This window comes from Euprymna scolopes, chromosome 28 (assembly GCF_053919585.1).
Source record: "Euprymna scolopes isolate OS-2025 chromosome 28, ASM5391958v1, whole genome shotgun sequence".
NCBI classification, from domain to species: domain Eukaryota; kingdom Metazoa; phylum Mollusca; class Cephalopoda; order Sepiida; family Sepiolidae; genus Euprymna; species Euprymna scolopes.
The window spans coordinates 10304546-10312045 of NC_136509.1; positions in this window are offsets into that span (position 1 = coordinate 10304546).

Consider the following 7500-nt stretch of genomic DNA (forward strand, 5'->3'; position numbering starts at 1 on the left):
GATAGAAAATCTACGTCGCCCCTTCTAATTAACATCCTGTCCAAGTATGTACTCGGACAGGCGGCCGCACTAGTATGCCACGTCCACATCTCCCTCCCAGGGTGATCCAGACGGAACCTGTCGACCAGATCGCACGAGGCCATCAAGTCAGACAGGCTTCTGTCACACCTATCCGACCCGCTAGTCCCCCCGACCTTATCTAACTTGGGGTCCAGGATGGCATTCCAGTCCCCCATTAATACTACCCGCTCCGGACCCGAAGAGAGAAACCCCTCCACCCGCCGAAAAAAGGAAACCCTCTCGGTTTGGATGTTGGGCGCATAAACTGCCATGATCCGGAACGCGCCGCTGCTAACGGCAACATCGACCACGACCAGCCTCCCATGAGCGTCCGCATGAACAAGTGTAACCATCGCAGATAGGGTGCGACTTACTAGCACAGAAACCCCCCGGCTCTGGATACTGCCATATGCTGAGTAAACATCAAAATCGTTCACCAGCACATCGCAGTCCCCAGCCCCAACAAAGTGGGTCTCCTGTATTGCAGCTATGTCTACCTCAAGGGCCACGAGGTCTCTTAGCACGCGAGAAGCCTTGCTTCGAGACCTCATGCCCCTCGCATTTAAACTAGCTAGGTTTAAGCTTGTTGCCATGTTTCCCTAACTAGTAGTATTCCTCTATCAAGGGTCTGAAATCCTCCTGGGAAAGGGCGTCGAAGGTCTGCCCAAGACTGCCCGTGAGCAGGACAGGCGTAAGCCGCCCGTCTTTGGCCAGACCTCCCACGTCCAGAGGGAACGTCAACTTAAGAGCCCTATAGAAGGAGGGGTGAATATATAACGGGACCCTCCCCTCGCATTGCTTTGCGATTTGGACTAAGGATGGGTGCTCCCCGTCAACTAGCTTTAAGCCCGGAAACGCGGTCTTCCCCTCCTCTAACATTCTCCAGAGGGCCTTCGCTCGCCCTCCCCTATTTGGTCTTACAAAAGTTATCAGGTGTGGAGCCTCAGGAAAGTTTCGGGGATCTGTGACGTCCTTCCCCTCCACCGATGTTATATTTTCCAGGACGCGCAGATACTTCCTCTGCGTCCCGCTTATATCTCCCACCGCTTCCTCAACTTCGCACAGACGGACCCCCGGCCAGAATGGACACTTTCTGGTCTTTTCCTTCCTGGGGGCCGTCTTCTCCTTGTCCTGTTCTTCCACTGTTTCTTCCTTCGAAACTGAAGCCACTACATCTTGCTCCGGGGTGTTAAATAGGAGAGGGGTGGGCCGAGCGTCCTCTGGGGGGACCGATGTTGGAGGCTCGGTGGTCTGGTCTTCATCCATAGTTTCTTCTATAGGGGATTTCCGAGGGGGAGACGCCTTACGAGACGCTTTATGCGTTTCTTTTCTTTCCTTTTTTTTCCGCTTGTTTTTCGGAAGATGCTCCTTCTTCCTCCTCCGACTCCGAGGAGCTCACTCGCAACTTCCTCTTCGCGGTCGCCGCCGCTGGTCTTGATGGTGCTGGTGGGGCGTACGCTTCCTTTTTCCTGCCCCTCTTGGCGACGACCTTGCTCCATGAACCTCCTTCTTCATTTTTCGCCTTCTTTTCCTCCGCTGCTTCCTTTTCTTTAACTCCCGCTTTCTGCTGTTCCTGCTCCCTTCTTTGGGGGCAGAAGCGGGCCACGTGTCCGGGCTTTGCGCACTGCCAGCAATATGGCCTCCTTCCCTCCACTATAACAGCCATCTGCCAGCCCTCACAGGTCAGTTGAGCCGGGATCTTATGGAAGTTCTCCCGGTTTACTTTCATAAAGATTTTATATGACCCAGTTTGGATATTGCGAGGTCCCTTCGTTGGGTTGATCTCTTCGACCTCTCCAAACTGGGCCAGAGTGGCACCCAGCTGGTCTTCTCCAATGAAACTCGGAACCCCGAGCACAGTCACTCCTGTTCTCCTTTTCGACATGTACTCGGGGCGGAGCCGCAGGTTCTTCCAGGTGATGTCTCCTCCTGCAAGTCTCTCTGCTTCCTCCTTTGATGGCAGGAGGAGATCCCACGTTGCATGGTATCTTCGTACGAGATACTTGACGGGGATGTTTAAGTCGCCAAGGATCTCGCACACTTTTTCCAGGGGCACTCCCGTCAGCCCCTTTCCGTTCCCTTCCAATGTTACCAGGGAAACCGTCCTCTCCTTGATATCTTCCATTGTTCCCGGAACAATCACCAGCTGATTGTCACTCACATAGTCCTTATATCGTCCTTCCAGAAGGTCTTGGTAATATTGGGGGGACTTTTTTCCAGCTTCTTCTGGCCCCATACATTCCTCGCTTCCTTGACTGGAACACTGATCCCGGCTGATGTTGCTGCTGCTACCGCTGCTGCTGTACGTCCGGCTTGCCCTGGTGGTATCGGCGAACAATCGCTCTGTGTGAGCACCCATCAACTACGATAACTTCGGCCGACCTACTTCTCCTTAACCCTTCTGCCACTTCCTTAATAGGGTTAACCCTTGCAGACTGGGATCTTGTCAGAGGGACTCTGGGTTCCTCCTCCAAGACCCACCACTTCTTTACCGGCCGCTTCTTTTTTCCCGCTCGATCCCCAACCGCTGGGGAACCTACCGACGCATACATGATGCCGTCTGGGTTGCCTTTCTCGGCGACAACCCCCTGCACGACATCCGACACCGATTCGACCCTACTGAGGGTGGCGACCCCCGCTCTCGTTCCGGACACCGACGCTACCGAACTCTCTGGGGTGGCGACCCCGGGAACCCTTCTCGAACTGGGGGTGCCTTGCGGGACGGCACCCCCGGACCCTTCGCGACAACTACACCTGGGGCGTCCCCCAAGGTGGCAGGAGCAGAAGCCTGCTCCATCTACTTTGACGGCCCAAGGCCCGGCTAGACACCCGCCGATTCGGAAACCAAGGGGACCTTCGCCTAAAGAGGCACGTCGGTTTCCCTTGGCCCTGCCAGCTGCTTAAGTGCTAGCTGGACCCCGGACTATCTGAAAAAGAAGGAAAAATCAACAATTAGTAGTTGCCCAGGATGGGCAATAACAAAAAACAAATAAAACAATAAACAAAAAGGTCTTTGCGGGTCCAAATCCCCAAAGAAGGGGCTGGTCCTTGCAGAAGACAAGCAAGAGAACTCTTAACCAAAGGTTAAAGAGCTCACAAACTCAGACTAAAGGCAGACCGCAGTAAGCACTGAGAACAGATGGTATTTATTTGCTCCCCCACCGAGCAAATTAGGCACAAGGCCGATTTTTAATGTGAGGAGTGAAGGGAGGGGGAAGGGAAAAAGGGGACCAGCTCCCGAGAGGTGGGAAATGGGAGCTGGTTAAAGGTCAGGCATGTGGGGTTGCCCCCACATCTGGTCTTTGCTAGTCATAATTTGCAGTATCTGCCGGAACAGATGGTATTTATTTGCTCCCCCACCGAGAAAATTAGGCACAAGGCCGATTTTTAATGTGAGGAGTGAAGGGAGGGGGAAGGGAAAAGGGGGACCAGCTCCCGAGAGGTGGGAAATGGGAGCTGGTTAAAGGTCAGGCATGTGGGGTTGCCCCCACATCTGGTCTTTGCTAGTCATAGCTAGTCATAGCTTGCAGTATCTGCCGGAACAGATGCTACACTTTGATCTTGTCCCGAAGGCCAAGAATAGTAAATGGAGGAAGAAAACTTTCTATACTAATACAATTTTATTTTTACCTACTTCAGAGTGCCCCTTTTTCCCCCACATGAAAAATTACCTTGTGTCACATTTTGCTTTCGTGAGGAAGCAAATAAATACCTAAGACTTCTACCCGGCCATAACTGATGAAACGAGAGCATACACTTCTTCCTTGAATTATATAAAGGGTTTCGCTAAAAATTTCGTGAATATTTCCAAGTCCGACAAAAGGATTCCCGAGTTCGAGAAGGTCAGAGGCTACATCGGCCGAAACGTTGTGTGAACACATCTCAAGCTGGGAACAATGGTCCCAATAAGCCAAATATTACACACTATTAATTCTCATCTACAAAATTCATAAATATTTCTATAACTGGTTAGAAGCTCGTAATTAACCACAATTGTCGGGCAAGTAGCGAATTTTAATCGCAAATACTTGGTACAAAATGTGGAAGCAAGGTCCAGATCAAATTTTGAATAATCTTTACGTTGTTACGAGAAGATATGGTCTATATTTTTGTGCCTACGTTTTTATTTCTTTTTTTTCTTTTTTCTTTTCTTCTTTTCTTTTCTTTTTTCTTTTGTTTTTTTGGGAGGGGGGTTCGTTTGTTTGTTTGTTGTTTTTTTGTTTTTTGTTTTTGTTTTGTTTTCTTTTGTTTGTTTTTTTTGTTGTTGTTTTGTTTTCTTTTGTTTGTTTGTGTTTTTTGATGGACCTGTAAATTCACCCTTGCCTGTTCGTCCGTTCGTCTGCACTTTTCTAAATAACTACACCTTGGAATTTTGGGAAATTTTGCACAAATATTAAACATGATATGAGTAAAAATAGTAACAGGACGGATTTTCCGGGAGAATTCTGGTTGCCCCCACCCCCTGGGGGTGCTTTTTGGGTTAAAAATGGTTAAAATTGACACTATTGCGCTTATTTATCTATCCTTGGACCTCTGCTGTTCCTGATATTCATAAATGACCTCCCCGACAAGATTGCCTCTGAGATTGGTATATATGCTGATGACACCACACTCTATAGCAGGCACGACAGGAAAACAAACGAACATATATCTAAAGTAATGGCAGAAACACTAGAGGATGACCTCCAATCAGTAGTGGAATGGGGACAAAAATGGATGGTAACGTTCAATGCCACCAAGACAAAACTGGTTTCATTCAATAATTACAAGAAACCTTCTCTACCACCTATAGCAATGGCCAACGACTCTTTATCTGAGAGTACGTCTCTCAAGCTCCTTGGCCTAACGTTCACAGGAAACATGAGTTGGAACAATTACATCGAGGGCATTGCCAGGGCCGCTGCAAGGAAGGTGGGCTCTCTCTACCGTGCTAGAAAACTTTTAACACCCGAAAGTATCCTGTACCTCTATAAGGCCACTATTCGCCCATGTATGGAGTATTGCTGTCATATTTGGGCTGGTGCATCGGCTACTAGTCTCTCGCTCCTTGACAGGGTTCAAAAGAGAGTCGCAAATCTGATAGGCCCTAAACTGGCATTTAAACTTCAGCCTCTGTCCCATCGTCGAAACGTTGCATCCCTCTGCCTGTTCTACAAGTATTATAATGGTGAATGCTCTGAAGAACTGCAAGCACTTGTGCCCCCACGACGTGAACACCCTCGACAGACCCGACAAGCTGCAAAATCCCACCCCCATACTGTAGAGATCCCTAGATGTAAAAGATCTTTCTTCTCCAGTAGTTTCTTCCCCAGAACTGCTAGACTTTGGAATTCCATTCCAGGTCACTGCTTCCCCAACTGTACTGACATGCATAAGTTCAAGTGCAACGTGAACCAACATCTCGCTGCCCTAATCCCTACATAGTACCCCAGTAGATGTTTCCCCTGATAGTAGCCCCCTACACCAAAGTGGCAATGTGCCTTGTTTGGGGTGAAAATGTAATAAAAAAAAAAAAAAAATTTTTAAATTGATGCCTTGAATTTTTATAAAATTTTCTGATTTCTATATAATTTTGTTTGCCTTTACTTCGCAGTAACTCTTGTGGGTGCACCAGTGGCTCTTTCAAGACTAATAAAAACACTCCATTTTGGGGACTATTTTACCATATTTGTCCAAATTTTTCTTCGGATGTCTAATAAGCAGTTTTGCATGGTGCTGAACTCAAATTTAAATATGTTAAGGCTTAGGAGACTTTTGAGGTTAAATGGGGGGGGGAACAAATGATGGACTTAGTCATTTCGTTTTTTTTGTTTGTTTTTTTTTTGTTTTTTTTTGTTTGTTTGTTTTTTTTTTTTTGCATGTCGCAAAACTCAAATTTCCATATGTTAAGTCCTAAAACTGCACCTTTTGTTCATTTTCACCAGGATTTGACGTCCCTTGTTGGGGCTAAATGGGGAAGGGGGAAATACTGAATTAGTCATTTTTTATGCCTCGTTCATTGTGCACTCACGGGGGAACCATGCAATGCTTCCCTTGTTTTGTTTTTTTTGTTTTATTTTTTTACGTGGGTGTTTTTCTTAGCTGCCAGAGCGTGGAATCACAAACAGCAACTGAAAATTCCTAAGCAGATTTGGCTACTGTTCGACAATTTTCTACTATGGGAGACCAAAAGACAAAAGTCGGCTTAGTGTCAACAAAAGCTTTGGTTGCTTTAACGTTCCATGAAGAGGATTTCGTATTCACAATATCGAATCAGTGTTTATTTTATTTTGTTTGGCAAATTTAAACTTGTTAATTTGAAAGTAATTTTTTGTTCTTTTTGTCCGGTTGACATGACAAACCTTTTTAACTGATCGGTTGAACGTTATTTAATTTAATCCTAGTAATAGTCGCCACCTACTCTCTGTGTGGTACCTGGAATAGAAGATAAACTAACCATGCTATGCTGAAAAGCACCGAAGCATTTTAAAAACATTCGTTTTTGTAGAGTTGTTTTAATTTTGTTCGCCATTCAAGCTAAAAGCTAATTAGAGCAGAAAAGGATTTAATCCGATCTGCGTTTCGATGTGCCTGACTTTTGTAATACATTTGCAATAGTTTTATGGTCGGTTTATGTCGGAAAAAATAACAAAATCTGAGAAATTAACAATATGGGCGCCATCAAGTCGGATCAGTTTTTATGACGTCAGAAAGTAAATTATATATTAATCCCAAGTTTTTGTTTTATTCCAACGTGTGACCGTGTATTAGTTTCGAAAATTCTTACAGTTGGAAAATGGTTTTTGAAGAAGACAAAACTGAGTCAAAATAATATTACAAATCTACAAAGAATAATGTTGAAACAATAGAAAGCGTTTTGTTTAGATTTGAAGCGGCCGATGTTTACACATTGGTGTCCTAAATCAAAATACGAAAATTCGTCTGCACATACACACAATTAATGAAATAATTATATTTTGACCCATCAATTAAATAAATTGTATTTCATTAAAAGTTGTCATTAAGAGTCAATATTGATCGTTTATCATATTAAAAAGGAAGTTCAGTGAGTATGGTTTGGAATATTTCATTTTTTTTTAATGGTCAGACAACAGTGAAGAGATTCAAGTAGTTTCTTTTTGTGTGTGTGTGTGTATGTGTGTATGTGTGTGTGTATGTGTGTGTGTATGTGTGTGTGTATGTGTGTGTATGTGTGTGTGTGTGTATGTGTATGTGTATGTGTGTGTATGCGTGTGTATGTGTGTGTATGTGTATGTGTGTATGTGTGTGTATGTGTGCGTGTATGTGTGTATGTGTGTGTATGTGTGTGTGTTTGTGTGTGTGTTTGTGTGTGTATGTGTGTGTGTATGTCTGTGTATGTGTATGTGTGTGTATGCGTGTGTATGTCTATGTGTGTATGTGTGTATGTGTGTGTGTGTGTTTGTGTGTGTGTGTGTATGC